Genomic DNA, 18,914 nt, shown 5'->3' with positions numbered 1-18,914 from the left:
TATTAAGCCAACTAGTGGTTTTCCAGTATGTTCTGGTAAACACCTATAAATTTATATAAAAAGTGAAGAGAAAACACTGACTGGGAAGAATCATACAGCTGTTTAACAAAAAGCAGTTCAAGCTCCAGCTTTGGTACAAGAGATGGATTCCAGTAATTATAAGTGAAAAAAGTAAGTCAAACATACTCAAAACTGACTAAAATAAATGAAATACTGGAGTGCATCGACTCAAACAAAAGGATGGAAAAATTGGAAGAGGCTTTTTTAGCAGTTATTCAGAGGAACTGATAAAAAGGCAAATATCAGAGGTTGAAATGAAGCAGCAGGCGGAGCATGAGAGAGTTAAGAGCAGCCATTTCAAAAAAATAATAGCATTAAAAGACAAAGCACACTGAAGAAAAAAAGAAACTGGAAGGAACAGACTATACTAAATTTATGAAAGCACAGATACGCAACTGGATTTGTTAAATGAAATGGCACACAATGTATGCTCCAACCTTGGCCATGAGAAAGCAAGACCTGGATTTGCAAAGATGCAATCAAACCAGCAGAAAGATTTGATCCTGACAAAACTGTGGCACAAAGGCAAAGTATTCAAATTTGGAGACACAGTTTGTGGGAAATGATTATTCAATGTGCACCAAGCAGCAGAGATGCACATTTATCTCAGAAATAAGGGAATGTTGAGAGGCAGGTGTGAGATTCAAACTGTTTTATTCAACTCCCTTCAGAATATTTTTTCCTGGAGGATCAGACATTTTTTGATTGCAGAACAAGCCAAGGAGAAAATACAAAAAGTATGTCCAACAAAGAGTTGGCCAGACAGAGGGGGGCCCTTCTCATTCTGACAATAAAAGCTCATACAGAAAGTTTCCCAAAGAAACCTTTTTACAATGTTCCAAAGGAAAATGCTTGAGAAACAGAAAAAAGCAGAGGAGTTTACTAGAAAATTTGGGACTGCTTTGGACTTGGACCAGAGTCTGGTGTTAGAAGGAAATGAACAAGATGACCAGAACACAAATTCGTGAGCACACGTGAGACTATAAAGCATTAATCACATTTGTGAAATATGGCTTTACAAGAAAAAGTATCGGAGAAAGACTGGATTTTTGTTGACTTTGTTAAACATGCGGGTGGACTAAAAGCATGCACCGAACTTCATGTCATTAAATTTTAGGACACTAAAGGAAAAAAAAATAGCCAGAAGTAAAGATTTTTGTTCCCAACAGTATTGAACATTTCATACAGCAATGCAGCTCTGTGTAGTAAGTAGTCATGGGTGTCAAAAATGAGCAGATGAGGGCAGATCTTTTCAGTGTTTGGTGTATGTGATAAAGATATTGAAGTATATATTTTTGGGGGTTTTAAAAATGTAGGATTTATAGGTTCATAGTTAAGTACTAGGTTAACTGCATTTGGGAGGAAATGAGCATGAGAATTTCATAAAAAACAGGATTTCAGGAGGGATATTCAGTGGAATATCTCAAAAAAAGAGGAGAAACTATATTAATTACTAGAGGAGCTACAACAGTGATAGAAGAAAAAAGACAACTGAAGATTTGTGGGAGTAAGGGGCTACTGGGAAGGGAGGAGGATTACGCTGTCATGTATTTATATTCCACCTAAAACTGCTATTATGGACCTTAAGAAAATTTTGGGAGAAAAAGCTTTCAGCAGGAAATATTACTTACTGGCGGGGACTGAAACTATTTGCAACAGTGAGGATGTATCTGGGGGACCTAGAAGGGAAAATATAATGAAACAGGTAAATTTCTAATTGAATTAACTTATGATGTGATGATCATTTGTATTTATAAGTTCATGCACTTATGGTGATTTTATCTTCCCTTGAAGAATTTTTGCCAAGGCACTAGCACAATAAGTGTGTGTGTGTGTGTGTGTGTGTGTGTGTGTGTGTGTGTGTGTGTGTGTGTGTGTGTGTGTGTGTGTCTAAAAAGTCATTGGTTTTTCAATTTGTTTCAAGTTTTCATTATTAACTATTTTATTTTATTTTCCTTCGTGGATGATACAATTCAAATTTTACAAGATGTGGATGTGTTACAGCATAGCATGGATCAGTTTATTAGTCATTCTACTTTTGTTGTTCATGATGAACTTTTGGTCATTCGAGGTGAACCCTCTTTGAATGACTTTCTGAATAACTTTAGTGAATCTTGTGATGCTCATTCTGGTCACTTACTTGCATCTATGGTTTCCATACATAATTTGAATTTATCAGCAGAACTTCAAGATATATTGGGTCAGTTGAAAAATATCTGTACTCTTAAACTAGAACTCATTTTAATATTATTATGCTACAGAAGCATGTAGAACTCAATAGTACATCTCATGGTCTTAAAAGCTTTTAAAACTTCATCTGCACCCTTAGAATAAAAAAATAAACAAACAACAAAAAAAACAAACTTAAGACTGTGTAAACACTGGGTTGGAGATGCTCATTACTGTACTTTGGAATGGATTAGTATCCTGATTTAGTATACACAAACAGAATCAACTGAATTAAACATTCACACTTTGCGTGCTCTGTTAAAGAATAAACGTGAAAATATCATTTTAATCATATACTTAAACTACAGATTAAAAAATCAAAAAACTGGAAAATAAGTTGACCGCAAAAAGAAAAAACTTGAGACAGATGATAAAGTTTGCTAATGAACAAGTGTTGCTATCTAGAAAGGAGCCTTTATCCAATAGGAAGGCATATAATGCATAAGACAGGGGCACGCGTTCAGTGGATATTTTGACCTCTTCAGCTTCATGGGGTTCAGCTCACAATACTCTCAGCCACCAGTATGCCAAAGCTGGTAAAAGATGGTCATATTTATGCTACTGTGGTAAGTGGCAATGCTCATTCGAATGGCAATCATCAGGACTTGCAATATAATTTTTGTCCCTATGGGCAAAAGGGAAGAACAGAACAAGAGTCACGAGGAGGGTACTGCCAACAGAAAGAACAGAAGGTAAAATGGTTTGCTTTTCTTCTGATCCAGCTACTTGCATCAAGCTGTAACTCTGTAGGTGACTCTGATTATCTTGGGGACTTGCAGTGAAGAGAATATGATTTTAAAAATCTCTAATTGTTTTTTCAGATGAACTACTGTCTTTAAATTTGAGACAAATTTGTTCCTATGATTTTTACCATTGCTATGCAAAAGTAAAATTCACTGTAAAGCTTTGTAGAAAATATCAATTATACACATTCTTATGAATGTTAAACAGTATTATTGCATGTGTATGAAACATTTACTCCATTCTAATGTTAATGAAATTAGTACAATTGAGTATCACAAAATGTTGAATGCCTTCTATAACTTGCTTGCCAAAGGTCGACTAGGTTATTTTACCCACTTTGATACTGATAAGTTAGTTAATTCTCAGTATAAATTAGACACATTTTGTTTGCTTAAGTTAAAAGTTCAACTGATCCCCCAGGAAGACTTGCTCTTTCTAATTGTGAAACTATATTTTAGAATTTGGGCATGGTTATTAGCATTAAGATGAATAGGGTAGTTGTTGGATTACCTTCCTAAATAAAACAGATACTGATTTAATTTAGGGGTTATCTGGAATAATTTGAGGACAATACATTTTGGTTTACTGTTGATGTGGTGAGTGTTTATACTAGCATAGAACCTAAACATGGTACTGAAGCCACTGTGTATTATTTAGATGAAACTCCTGAGACTTTATTTGGTGGAACTTGCTAAATTTTGTTAGAAACTCTTTGTATTAGATGAAAAAAATGTAGACAGCTTATAGGTATAGCTATTAGGACATATTTTGACCGGTTATGTGGGTTTATCAGTTTGTTAGAGAAATAAGGTCTTTAATTCATTTTTTATCAAGTTTTGTTATTTTTGCTTTATTTAATTTTTACCTGTAAGGGTGAGTTTTTATTGTTCCCAAATTCATTCATGACTTTATGGATTTTATTTTACATTTATTTACTGGAAATGTCCAACTGGGCCAACAGCCCATTTTCAGGGGTGGCCCTGAGAAAAAAAGCTCCACACAGAATTTTTTTTTTTTTTTTTTTTACAAAGCAAACAAATTACATGATTGTACAAATATGTCAAAGTTAATTAGTGGAAATGTATAAAGGCATAGCATAACAGGTTAAAAAGAGCTGAGAGCCAGGCAACATGTAAGGAGATGCAATTTCAACAAGTATAAAAATTTTGTAAATATTTACAAGGGCAAAAACAGTAGCACCAACTTAAATTCCTGGTTTACAGAAGTAATAAACATTCAAAGGAACTAATGAAAGTAGAAGGATTCTGCGTGAGCAAGGAACAGAATAGAAGTGTGATGTACAGGGGTAGTGGATTTAGTTTAGCCAGATTTGAAGAATAGGTTTCAGATGGATTTTACTTATAATATACATTGTTTTTCACACTGACATTTTAGACATCACCTTTAGTGGCAAGCCAGGGGAATCTACATGTACTCAATTATATTGCAAATCTAATAGTAATTATGATGGTTTATGTAGTACTAGCTGCCATCCTACTGATCGTATTGCCTCCCCTCTAAAAGAAGACTTTTTAAGAATTAGAACGCTTTGTTCAAAAAGGAAGATTTTATAAAATCTAGTAAACTGGTTAATGTTTATTAAGAGGGATTATAAAAAGGAGGAAGTTTTTCTACCCTACTGGCAATTTGCTGTACTTGATAGTAGACTTAATATGCTAATTCATTCCTAAAGTTTGTCCCCATGTAAATTAAAAAGAACATCCTAATGAAGGTGACCTATGGTAAAAAAAACATTGCGTTTTGCAACACAACGTATTACCTGCTGAAACCGTTTCTATTCGAAAAAATGGAGGATTTTAGGAATGATCTTACATTAAATAGCTAGTTTTATAATGCAACTTTGTTTTCCTTTCTTCAACAAGAAACATTTTTGTTAAATTAGCACATATGACATAGGCAATCACAAATTTGTATAAATTAAAATGAACCTCAGTGACATAAGTGATTCAGTGTTTGCAACTAAAATTATTTCTCCAGTCATTGTCACTCAAACATTACATAGCTCATTCAAATCCTGCCTTTTTTTAAACCTCATTCCTCCTTTGCATGTGTTGTTCTAACAATTCCCATTTATTTCCTATGTAAATGCTCCTACCCTTTTCTAATGACCGCAATGCCATATGTTTTCCCTCTGTTACTATATTCACTAGTTCTAGTACAACTGGTTTTGACTTTGATTTCCATTTTCTAGTAATTTGCTTTTTTGGTAGCCACCATAATTAGAATCAGCAAGGCCTTACCATGTCTAGGCAATTCCAATTCTTTATCACAGCTCAAAAAACAAAATAATTTCCTTACAACAACTTTCTCACCCAGTATCTCGAGAGAGTCATCTGCAGGAAATCTTGAGAGTCTGCCAACTCATTACACTCCAAGAAAAAATGTTTCCAATTATCTCTTCCCCATTTGCAATCGACCTGAAAAAAAATTCTTGAAGTTTACTAGGGGTATAAAATACCTATGTAAACACTTCCAAAGATTCCCAATTGTTTTCTTACTATAAAGACAAAAATCTAACATATGTTTTAGTCATTTCAAGTTTATTAATAGAATTAATGTGGCTAATTTTGATAATGGAGTTCTAGACCCTACAGTGACTACATTGTCAAATTTATCAATTTTTCTGTACACCAATGAACAGTAAGAAATTTGATGTTAAGGGGAAATAAATAGAGCTGGATAAGTTTTGCAGTGGTTTATACTATCAGATGTCCATGTAATTTATTTTACATATGTGAGACACAGCATATGTTAGCAACTCAGATTAAGGAAAACTTGAGAAATATATTTCAATGTTCAGGAAAGCCATTAGCAAATCACTAATAAGTGTCACAAAAATGAACTAATGAATCTAAAATTAAGTTATGTACTCACCATAACGTTCGATGTATGCAGTCCATCTCGCCTCACATTCTTACCCTTGAGTTTGGAGCCGAATGTTGGCTCCGACTCGGCCATACTTTTTTAGCTCGAAGTCTTTCTACTGGCTGGGTATCCCATGCTGCACTGCTCTCTATCCCTAGATCTAGTTTGCTGCGAGCACCAGCACTCATTCTCCATGCATAACACTTAAGGAAAGGAAAAACAAACCAAGAATGAAGGGAGCTGTGAAACCAGACCTAACCTCCAGATCCTCCAGGATAGGGGGAAGGAGGGGGGGTAAGTAAGAATGCGAAGCGAGATGGACTGCATACATCGAACGTTATGCTGAGTACATAACTTCTTGATGTTATGTAGTCCAATCTCACCTACATTCTTACTCGTGGGACAGCGTCCCTAGCTCCTAAATCCTGGGAGGCTCAGTGGAAAACACTCCTGAGCACTGTGGAACCAAAGGAAGACCTGCCCCTAGATACCACATCCAACTTGTAATGAGTAACAAAGGTGTGAGGAGATGCCCAAGTAGCCGCAGCACAAATATCATCCATAGACAATCTGGCCTGAAAGGCTGTAGATGTAGATACAGACAGAGTAGAGTGAGCCTTCAACCGGAACGGTAAATCTTTACCCCTTGAGGAATAAATGGAAGAAATACAATTGGAAATCCACCTGGACAACATGACTTTGGAGACAGGAGACCCAATTCTGTTTTCCGAAAAGGAAGGAAACAACTGATCAGATTTTCTGAGGTCTTTCGTTCTGTGCAAATAAAAATGTAATTGTCTGTGTACATCCAATTGATGAAACTTGAATTCTGCCTTGTTTGAGAACTGGGGAAAGAACACTGGCAATTCAATAGATTGGTTAAGGTTACTGACTGATGCCACTTTGGGAAGAAAAGAGGGGTTCAGTCTGAGAGAAACCTTGTCCTTATGAAAAATCAAATAAGGGGGTTTGATTGATAAAGCTTGAAGCTCCGGAATGCATCTGGCTGATGTGATGGCTACTAAAAAGACAGTGTTCCAAGTTAAGAATTTTAAATCGCAAGTGGCTGCAGGCTCAAAGGGGGGTGAAGTAAGACCCTGTAGAACAAAGTTCAAGTCCCAAGGCATAACAGGTTCCGATACCGGAGGAAGAAAAGTGCCCTTCAGGAAAGCCTTACAGAGTCCATGTGCCATCAGGCTAGGCTCGTCTGCGACATGAAAGGTAGAAATTGCCGCCAATTGGACTTTAATGCTTGCAGCAGCTGAACCCTGGTTAAAGAGCATAGACAAGAACTCCAATACAGACTAAATTGGAGCTGTGTAGGGGTCAATCTTTTTGGTATGCGCCCAGATTGAAAACCTCTTCCATTTGCTGTAATAAATCTTCCTGGTCGAGGGCTTTTGAGAGGAAGATAAAATATGAACCACCTCCGGCGAAAAATGATGAAGCCTAACTAATGACGGAAGTGGAGCAGCCAGGCTGTCAACCGGAGGGTCTGAAGAGAGGGATGGAGCTGCCCTGACATGTGTGTCAGTAAGTCTGGCTGTGGGTCCAGAATCCAAGGAGCGTCCATGAGATAGGGATGGAGAAAGGGGAACCAAATTTGATGAGGCCACCGTGGGGCAATCAGAATCATTCTGCTTCCCAAGGATTGCTCTTTCTGAATAACCTTTGACAGCAAGGGGACCAGAGGGAAGACATATAGTAGACTGGAGGGCCAATCATGGACTAGAGCGCCCCTGGGCGACTCCCCCTAAGGGGGGGGGGATCAACGTGAAGTTGCTGCTGCATTTGGCATTGAGGGGGCTGACAAAAAGGTCACAGCAAGGCTGACCCCACCTGCGGAAGATCTGTTCCGCAACTTGACAGTTCAGGGACCACTCATAAGGCATTAGAATAGCTCTGCTTAGCCTGTCTGTGATCACATTAGACTTTACCGGAATGTGGGTTGCCACCAAAAATGTTGGGAAGACACTGCCCACTGCCACACTCACATGGCCTCTCTGCAAAGGGGATAAGACTTGGTTCCTCCCTGCTTGTTCAGATACCACACCACTGACATATTGTCTTGAGTGGATTGCAATAGTCCCGAGAGGAAGAAAACTCTAAAGTGCTTGCAACGCTAGTAGCACAGCTCTCATGCCCAGGACATTGATATGCAGATGCATCTCGTGCTCTTGCCATGTGCCTTGGACTGTCCTGCCTAGATAATGTCCCCCTCCATCTAGGAAGCATCCGTGGTCACCGTGGCAATCGGGGGCGCAGGAACCAAGGGCTTTCCTGCATTCAGGTTGTTGGTGCGAAGCCACCAACTGAGATCCTGTTTGTACCTGTCTGAGTAGAATAGGGTGAGAAAGTGGAAGATGTTGGAGACCACTGGGCAAAGAGAAGCCACTGAAGGAGCCTCATATGTAACCTTGCCAGAGGGACTAACAATCGTAGCAGCCATTGTCCCCAACAGTTGGAGGACCCATCTTGCCTTCGCTCTTCTCAGAGGGAGCAAGGCGTGAACTTGTTGTTGTAGGACTGATTCTTTCCTGTGGTAGAAATGCCTGCATGAGGACAGTATCTAGTTCGGCGCCTATAAAAGTGACATACTGTGAGGGTGACAAGGTAGATTTTTCCCAGTTCAATGTGATGCCCAACTGTTGACATAGGTTGATAGTAGCGTCCCTGGTCTGAAGTAGTAGATGCCTGGTGGTGGCAATAAGGAGCCAGTCCAGATACAGAAATACGTGGAATCCCTGACGTCTCAAGTGAGCAATCACCACTGCCATGCATTTGATAAACACCCTGGGGGCTCTGTTGAGACCAAAGGTCAGGGCTCGAAACTGAAATTGACTGGCTCCCAGCCGGAAGCGTAGGTGACTTCTGGATGCCCTGTCCATCTTTATGTGGTAGTAAGCATCGAGATCAATGGAGCACATCCACACTTCTTCTCCCAACAATGGGAGAATAGACTGCAGTGTGACCATTCGGAACTTGGACTTTTGCACGTGGGTGTTCAATTGGCTGAGATCCAATATGGGTCTCAGGTCCCCTGTCCTTTTCGGCACCAAAAAGAATTTGGAGTAAGTCCCTAATTCGATCTGGTCTGAGGGGACATGTTGGATGGCTCCTTTTTCTAGCAGCTTTGAAACTTCTGAAGCTGCGCAATTCCTTTGACTGGGTGGAACATCCGGGATTTTCTTGATTGGAGGGGGATTTGATGAGAACGGGATGACATATCCTCCGGAAATTATTCGTAGAACCCACTGGTCCTGGGTGATGTCTTGCCAGGCCTCTGGGTATGACGAGATTCGACCACCGACTGGCTCCAGAAACGCACAGTCGGGCCTTCCATCAGGAGCGGCGGTAGGGAGAACCATGAAAGGAATCGCGGACTCCTGAGTTGCGGGGGCACCCCCTCTGCCCCTAGGGCAGCATCTCCCTGAATAACCACCCCCTCCCCTGCCTCCGGAGGGGGGCTCACCTTGTGCACCGGGAAAAAACTCTGATTTCTTGAACCACATTTTGCCACCCCTCTGGGCTTTGGGATAAGGCCTAGAGGGAAGGAAAAAACGGCCTTCTACGGCAGACAGAGTTTTTCCCTCCGGCTCGCACCTGGTGAGAGTGGTCTTTCACCTTGGGTCTGAAAAAGAGGAACCATCAAAAGGGGTGTCGGTGAATGAAGACTTGAAGGCCTCCGCGAAATGACAAAGGCGCATCCAGGCCTGCCTCCTAAGAGCAACTGCTGAACTTGCTGCCCTACTCGTTCCTTCGGCTGCATATAAGATTAGCCTCATGGAGGAGTTTGCAATGGAATTGAGGGTAGACATCTGAGCGTTCACAGTCTGAGCCATCGCCTCAGAAACGTTACTCGTGAGAGCATCTCCAAGCTCCTTGCAGAGATCTCTTTGGAGCCGTGTAAAGTGTGATAAATAATTCAGTAACCGTAAGGTAAAGGTCACTGAAGAAAATGTACGTTTCTTGTACCGGTCCATGGTCCTAAACTCCTTGTTAGGGGGATGGATGGTGGAAGAAGTCTCGGCTAATTCCTTCTGACTGGCAGCTGCCACCACCATGGCATCCACAGGGACACCCTTGGACAGGAATTCCTTATCCAGGAGAAGCAGACAATTTATTGCATCTCCTGGGGGACTGGTTCCACAGAGTCAGGGGTTTCCCACACCCTTCGATAAACCAAATCCAGAAGCTCGAAGGGTGGAGATACCCAGGAGGTGGAGGGCTGAGCACCAAAGGCCTTCAGGAAGACAGACTCCTCCTCGGAGGGGGCTTTGGATAGCCAGTCACCTCTGTTTCAAAATCTCTAGAATGTCAGGGAAAGAAACATCCTCAGAGGAGGACTTGGGGGACCCCTCTGATTCCTCGAGGTCGGTGTCTGATGTGAGAAGCTCATCCTGGGAATCTATGTGCTTCCTCTTGCACGTCTTCTTTCTGGGTGGCTCCTCAGGCAAAAACTGAGGGGCCCTCAAATGTGGGGACCACTCATGGGGGTACCCCTGAGGCCTTGGGGCTCCGCTGTCTAGAGATAGATGGCGATCAGAGACCTGAACCGGTGTAGTAAGGGACAGAATGACAGACCCACATGATGCCACTTGACGACCTGGCCAGCACGCTCCGCATGGCCTCAAAGGCTGCCCCCCTAGAGTCCGAAGAACGACTAGCCTCCGAAGCCACGACAGGAGTCAAACTTCCCCGCACCAAAGCACAGAGAGGGAGATGGAGCCGAGAGGTACCCCAAAGAGACTCCCTCTGGTCCGAACGAAGAATCCTGAGTCCTGAACCCTATGGACGGCTCAGACGGGGTCAGAGCTGACGTCAGCACCGATAAGCCAGGAGGGGCTGTCGGAACTGACCTAGGGACATCACAGAGAGCCAAGCACTCCGGCTCCAAATGCTGAGGTGTGCTCGGAGGAGGAAGTAACAAAGCAGGTTGAGGGACCAGCTCCGGAGCCGACTGGGTCGGTGCAGAGAACAATTTTGCCAAAACCGGTGACTGAAGGAGTGTCTGCACCACTCTATCGACATCCATATCTGATAAGGTCCTGGAGGATAGAGAAGGAGATCGAGACCTCTTCTCCAAAGGAGACATATGAGGAGGTGATACTGGCCTAATGCTAGGTGATCGGCTCCGAACAGGTTCCAAGAAGATTGGAGCCAAAGCAGGTTTCATAACAACTGACACTTCCTGCGGCCCCAAGGACAATGGAGCAGAGTATGTCGAAGCAGACTTTGCTATTTTCTCTGGTGGCTCCAAGTAGACTGATGGAGCCGGAGATCTCTTTTGATTTAGAGGATTTAGCCTTAGAGCTGGAAACACTCTCCAGACCCTCCTCGAAGGAGGGTTTCAGAAGTCCCTTCAAAATCAATTTATTCTTCCTTTCCTGAAGAACTCGCGGACTAAAAGCATGACAGAAGCTGCACGACTCCTGGAGATGAATCGCTCCCAGACAATATACACAGTGTGTCCATCGGTAATGGACATTTTATAACTGCACCATCGGTAATGGACATTTTATAACTGCACCTAGAGCACTTCTTGAAGCCCGAAGGCTTGTGCTCCTTAGTATCTCTGGACATAGTTAACCAACAATAATAAAGCACCCTGACAATTAAACACTGAATAAAAGGACCAACGGTCAAACAGTCACAAGGCGGGAAAAAGCCTACAACAAAAAAATACCACAAGATCTCCAAGTTAAACAATCCCTTTGACACAAACACAAGGAGAAAGGACTAATACCTCTAATTTAAATGGTATTTAGTCCTGGTAAACTTTTATGACACAAGGAAAGCAAGGGGACAGGCTAGGTCCTCTAACTTGAAAACGGGCCTAGCCCATTGGAAACAGCTAGTGGGATACCACAGAAAAACGATCCAAAACATAACTTTTCCACAAGACAAGAACACACAATAGCTATTAAAATAGCTTTTTGTTTGCAACAAATTTCTCTGATAAGGAAGAAAAAATAGTACTTAGCCACAGCTAAGAGCGAGACCACGTCCGAGCTACACGAGCGGCAAACGAGATCTGAGGATAGAGAGCAGTGCAGCATGGGATACCATCTTAGCACAGCCAATAGAAAGACTTTGAGCTAAAAAAGTATGGCAGAGTCGGAGCGGACATTCGGCTCCGAACCCACGGGTAAGAATGTAGGCAAGATTGGACTACATAACATCTTACTGTTTTGGAACAAGTACATGTGTATAATAATTGTAATGCACTGGTTGAGGAAAACAATTTCAAGGACAGTGTTTTTACATTAAATTTCAACAGACTGGTACCCAGTGGGTTAAAGAACATAAAAAACAGCAAGCTTCACAATGCTGAGACAGTTTTAATGGAACATAGCTTTCGGATTCAAAGATCCTTAATCAGTGTTACAAAAATTAAAAACACAGAACATTTCATATATACAATTCAATTAAATTCAAAATAAAACACATGACACAACCCAACCTATCAAAGCTATATTACAATTAAGACTAATTAGCACTACTCAACATTTAAAGAAACAAGGCATTTTTTCATTCATATATATATATATATATATATATATATATGGGTCTACTTCTTTTGACCTAACTTTCATTTGCCTGACACTCATTTGCCTGACCCCATTTGACTGAAATTTCATTTGCCTGACACTTCATTTGCCCGACACTTCATTTGACTGACAAGTATTAGCAAGAAAATGGAATATGCCCCCTTCCCCACTGTAGTGCGACCCTGGGGTTAGAATATAGTTAGGGGGGGTGTGGGGGGCACAGCCCCCCACAACGGGGGGTGGGGGGGCAAAGCCCCCCACTTCATTTCATATCATATTGTTAACTTTTGATGTAATATTGCTTAGTAAAAGAAAAATGGGGGGCTCGCCCCACATCCCCCCCCCAACTATATATTCTAACTCCAGGGTCGCACTACAGTGGGGAAGGGGGCATATTCCATTTTCTTGCTAATAATACTTGTCAGTCAAATGAAGTGTCAGGCAAATGAAATTTCAGTCATTTGGTCTCAGGCAAATGGGAGTTAGGTCAAAAGAAGTAGACCCATATATATATATATATATATATATATATATATATATATATATATATATATATATATATATATATATATATAAACATGTTTTTATTTTAAAATGGGTTTAAGGGTAATCTGTTTGTTTACACCAGGATATATATCCGCTTGAAGGCATAGTATCCATTCATATTCTTTAATATCCAACCTATTATTAACATCACCACATCTAATACTTGGATGTATAACCTCTATAACCCTAAACAAAAAAAGTGTACGAACTATCATACTCCTGTATATGTTTTGCTAAGGAGTTTGTTTCCACTTTCATACGTATGTCTGATCTATGTTCTATAATTCTGTCTCTCATTCTCCTATTTGACTTCCCTACATAAAAATCCTGGACATCAACAACACGTATCTAGACAGACAACTAAGGCAGTGTTGCAAGTAGCACTAGCATTAAAGCTATATTTCTTTTGATTAACCGGATGTACAAATACATTAGATGTACAAATACCAACACAACATGAAGAATTATGACATGGAAAGTTTCCTTTGTATTAAAGGTAAAATAATAAGTGGGAAGAAGTGAATGTGTTTGTTAGTAACAATATTTTTGCATCAAAGATCCTTTTCTATAAACGTTTTGTGGATGACTGTTTGATTTGACATGGTGATCGCACTGAACTGAAAGAATTTCTTGTCTATTTGAATCAAACTACTGATTTTTTTGAAATTTGAAGTGTGTATAAATAAGACCTGTTTAAGAAGTAACAAATTTAGACAGGCTGATAATGGTTTAAGTATTGTAGAATAAGGAGAATGTCACAGAACAAGCAGTGCAACTGCAGTGTGCTCAAGAGAAAATTATGGGTATCTGGATAATAGGCATCATTTAAAAAGATTGCTGTTAAGGAACTGCTTTTTGATCATTCCAGAGTATAAAAACGTTTAGTACAATGATTTACACAATATAAAGTAAAAAGGCTGTTGCCAAACTTAGGGAGCCTATAAAGTACAGTTGTGTACCTACCATAAATGGGTTAAATATCTTGGACTCACAAGTTAATCCATTACTTAACCTAGAACTGCATCCTTTGGAGGTTCTAAATGACACAGGTACTGTTGAAAATATGAAAGAATTTAATCAATTGAGTAGAGAAATGGAAAATGAACTATATAAATTGCAGAGGCTGATTTGACAAAGAAAACATATGGAAGCTAGTCTTCATTTTCACATAGTACCGAGGTATGCGTGTATTATGTATGCCCAGTTACGGAGATAGTCATCCGGAACTGCTGAAAAAATGGCAGAAACTCAATTTAGAATTGAGCTACAATTACATGAGACTATTAATTGATTATTTTTCCCCAAATGAAACCGAATTACAACGTAAAGTAGAGGCTTTGAATAAATATCTACGAACCCGCTTCAAGGGGAATATATTTGAAAAAAGAATAGATAATATTTACATGCAAGTTATCTCATACAGAGACAAGTTACAGCAAATAAAATATCGTAAATTACAAAGAGATTATAGAGATTTCACTGCAGGACAGGTGTTTGTTTGGTCCAGAGGAGCACGCAACAATGAACATACTACTCCCCCTTTATATAATGAAAACAGTGAGCATCAGATGGTCAACGGAGATGTCAATAACCAAACTGTTTTTCCTGGAGATATTTCTTTAAATTTTGTCCACGACACTGCAGGAAATGTTCTTAACGCATCAGACACACCCACCTCTTTTAAAAAGCAAGTAACGAACTTGAACACTTCATCTACAATGGCAACACCGCCGCCTAACCAGCAGGCATTGGAAGTGGACAACAGAGATGTTGTGTTGGGAGCTAAACCGAAGATTTGGAATAAAAATTTAGAACACTTTTTTCCGCTTCCAGTAAAATCAAGGGAAGACCCAAGAACAAGATCCAGGAGCAGAGGTAGAGTGAAACGGAAGTTCTCGGGCGATTACCAAGGTATAAAAACAAAACCAAGAACTTAATGAACTAATATTTAATTACTCTGACTATGTACTCAGTCCTTCGGACAGTTCTTTATTAAACAAGGGGTTATCTTTTATCCCCTCACAATCTAGCAATTTAAGTGAGTTACTAATGGACTTGAGACTGTTTGGGCAAGCCATAGCGCTTAAGTTAATGTTTGCTTCCAACCAGAAAAGTATACGAAATATCCAAGAACCTAGGAATAAAAGCTCATTTATTCCTCTTTTACCGAATAATGTGGACAGCTTTATTAAACTATGTGAAAATGATTTTTATGCTGAATATGCGAAATCACAACATAAATGTACTTATTATAACTTAACCAGGGAACAACAGTCATTACATGTTTTAAGTAATAACAAATTAATGATAAAATCAGCGGATAAGGGGGGAGGTGTGGTATTAATGAATCTTGAAGACTATGATAAGACCATGTTAGAGATGCTAAATGAAGTGGATACATATTTAAATATTGGTCGCAAATATCTTTTGAAAGTGATACAAAGGGTTCATGATGACATTTATGACCTGTTAATGCGTGGACAGATATCTAAAAATTTATACAACTATTTTTTGGTACAGCATCCTAAGATTCCCTACATCAAGGGCCTACCCAAAGTACATAAAAATGTTCTACCTCTACCCATGAGGCCTATTGTAGTAGGCAATGGATGGGTAACTGAAAAAATTTCAAGCTATATAGACAGCCTATTGGGGCCTCTAGTAAGAAAAATAACAAGCATCTTGAGAGAGAGCTACCAGTTACAAGAACAGTTGGCTGAATTTAATGATGAAGTATCTGACTCAAACTATTTGCTAGTTACCCTTGATGTCAAAAACTTGTTCACATGCATCCTGAATGATTTTGGGATAGAAGCAATAAGAGTAGTCCTGAAATTACATGAAGTCAGTAAAGACAAACTCGTACTCATTACCATGTTATTAGACATTATACTTCATAATAACATATTTATGTACAGAGGTGAATTATATGCACAAAAATGGGGGGTTGCTATGGGCACCCTCCTGTGCTAATTCATATGCTAATATGGTTGTTTATTACTGGGAGAATGAATATTTATTCAGTAGCAAGTCCTTTTCACGAGTCACATTCTACAAAAGATTTGTAGATGACATACTTCTTTTTTGGAAAGGTACAATAGATGAACTAAGAGTGTTTATAAATGAAATGGAAACAACAACAGAGTTCCTAAGATTTACTTTAGAATACTCATACAACAAAATAGACTTCCTTGATGTTACCTTAACCAAGAAGGAAGGGGGTAAAATCTCTACTTCATTATATAGATAGGCTTGCTGGAAGAATGCGATTTTACACCATACTAGCATGCATCCGAGGTTTGTTTTCTCTAACATAGTTAAAAGGACAATTTACCAGGGTGATGAGATTATGTGAGGATACATCAGATATGCAGACTGAGTTAGATAGAATGTACAAGTTATTCTTGGATAGGGGCTATAATAGCAATATGCTGGAGCAAAATAGAAATTGGTTGCTTGAGAAGGGTAAATCTCGCTTTAGAACATTTAAAGTTTATCATGACAAGACTGACAATATGGGTTTTGACTCGAGTGACTTTTATCACCAGATATACTAATGACAACAATATGATAATAAAGGTAATTAAGAAAAATTGGCATGTTTTAACTATGGATTCTAAAATAAGCAAAATAGTTGGATCCACACCCAGCTTCAGTTACAAGAACAGTAAAAACTTGAATAGGATTCTTTGTAAAGACCATCACTTTAATTCACATGAAATGATTAAAAATAAGTTAGGTACCTATACCTGTAACAGATGCAAGATGTGCAGATTTATTACCAACACTCAGACTTTTACTCATCCCAACATGAATTATAGTTTTGAGCCAAGATTTTATGCCAACTGTGACAGCACGAACCTGATATATTTGGCTACCTGTACGTCATGTACAGCTTTTTATGTTGGGTTAACATCTAGGAAATTAAAAGAATTTATGGTCATATATATGACATAAGGAAGAGTAACCAGAAGAATGCATTGTCCAAACATATAACAGAATTTTCTGACCACCAGTTCAGATTTAGAGTATTACAACTTATCAAACAGAACAAGAGGGGGGCAACAACAAGAACTTTTTAGAAACTACTGAACTTTCATGGATTTTTAGGTTAAAGGCCCATATAGAACCTGGCCTTAACCAAGCAATCAATATCAAACCCATCCTTGATGCAAGATTATGAGGCTGTAGTTGCATATTATTTATAATTATTTATAATCATTCTTTCAACAAGTGTATTTTGATTAAGACATTTTATATGTTATATTTTAGATTTTAGATTTCATTTTTTATATATATATCTCATATTTTATATTGCATATTTTTACAATACATTTTTGCCTTTAGATTGTTTAAGCAACATGGTTTTATATTATATATTATACAGGAGAAAAATTGTTAGCCATGTCACACAATCTAATAATCTTGGTTTTTGTTTTTGTTTCTGATGACATACATTTAAAGACTATAGGAATTTCTGTTGAATTTTGTTGTCTCGTCGCCGTCAGCAAGATTCATTTATTCATTTATATTTTTCTCACATGAGTTAATATAGAATTAACACAGAATTAATTAATATAGAATTCATTTAAACATTCCAGCATTTCCAGGATTTTGTTAATAAATATTCAACTTGGTCATTTTATATTTTAACCTATCAACATTATTTTATTTTATTTCATGTTATTGAGATTTATGAGAAGCATTCTGTACATCACAGATCAAATGTTATATTGTAACGTCTATTCAGATGTACATAATATATTTAATCAATGCCTAAAAGAAAAGCTGAATTATTGAGCGACTGGTGACTCTCGCTTAGTTTTTATACAGATTTGAATTGATTAATTATTCAATTATGCACTCAATTAGTTTTAATGAGATGCTATATAAAGGAGGGTTTTGAACCTGTAATTTATCAAATCTGAAGAAGCATATGCGATACGCGAAAGCGCTTATGTTATTTCAAATAAAGTTCTTTTTTTGATTGATTCCTGATTTGTGGTGGTCGTTTTCCAGCTGTTTTTACCTACCATAAATGTAGATGTTAGAGTGTATTCACTATTGCAGTCATTACACTTAAGTTATCCGCTGTCAGGCGACCTGCAGTCGGCCCGAGTTCCAAAGTCTTGGTCCGGCGTCGGTTGCTGTCGCTTCTTCCCTGACGTCAGTGTGCCAGGGGTATAAAAGTTGCAACAGACGCCATTTTCTTCAGTTGTTCTTGCCCCAGATGTCAGGTGCCCCCAGAAAGTAAGGCTGAAAAGATATAAGTATGCCAAACAATGCATATAATACTATAAACATATCTTTCATCTACAAGCAAATACACCACATAGGTTGTATACAGTTGAGAAGTACAGAATAGTCCCAGCAAAGAGGGTGATGGGTGGTGGGTAACCTGGACTGCAACAGTGAATACACTCTAACATCTCCATTTATGGTAGGTACACAACTGTACTATGTTCATCGTGTTTCACTGTTGCAGTCATTACACTTGGGTAGAATCCCAAAGCTGAGGTTGGGTGGCTGGGTCTAGATTGGATTTGGCGAGGCTAACAAACCCTGCAGAACTGTGGTGGCAAAGCCTGCTCTAGATTTGGAGTAGAGAGGTAGGTGGTAGTGCTTGGTGAAAGTGTGCACTGAGCTCCAGGTTGCAGCTTCTAAAATATCTTTGGTTGGTACCCCACTGAGGAAAGCTGCTGAAGTGGCTGCTGCTCTGGTAGAATGAGGCCTAATGCCCTTAGGCACAGATTTGCCATGCTGTGCATAACAGAAGCAGATGCAGTGTCCTATCCATTTGGTGATTGTCTGCTTTGTAATTGGCTTTCCTTATGATCCTGCAGCATAAGCTACAAACAAGTTGCTTAGTTTTTCTGAAAGTTTTTGTTTTCTCCAAGT

At 39.2% G+C, this 18,914-nt stretch overlaps 1 protein-coding gene across 4 annotated transcripts in view; it reads right to left on the bottom strand.

Moving 5' to 3' along the window:
* The window catches only part of TICAM1 (toll like receptor adaptor molecule 1), an 843,759-nt gene that overhangs the window by 122,533 nt on the left and 702,312 nt on the right, over positions 1 to 18,914 (bottom strand). For 2 of the 4 annotated variants that reach the window (XM_044053784.1, XM_044053783.1), the window contains exon 5: positions 5,367 to 5,471. The exons of 1 other annotated variant lie outside the window; for it this stretch is intronic. The gene's annotated coding sequence lies outside the window, so the exon portion shown is untranslated. Of the gene's footprint in view, positions 1 to 5,352; positions 5,472 to 18,914 lie in introns of all 4 variants that reach the window. One more of the 4 variants, XM_044053785.1, reaches the window with a different exon arrangement.

Source organism: Protopterus annectens, chromosome 13.part0 (assembly GCF_019279795.1).
Source record: "Protopterus annectens isolate FY-2018-M chromosome 13.part0, PAN1.0, whole genome shotgun sequence".
NCBI classification, from domain to species: Eukaryota; Metazoa; Chordata; order Ceratodontiformes; family Protopteridae; genus Protopterus; species Protopterus annectens.
Note: the sequence above shows the minus strand (reverse complement) of the source record. Positions and strands in the feature narration are given on the sequence as shown.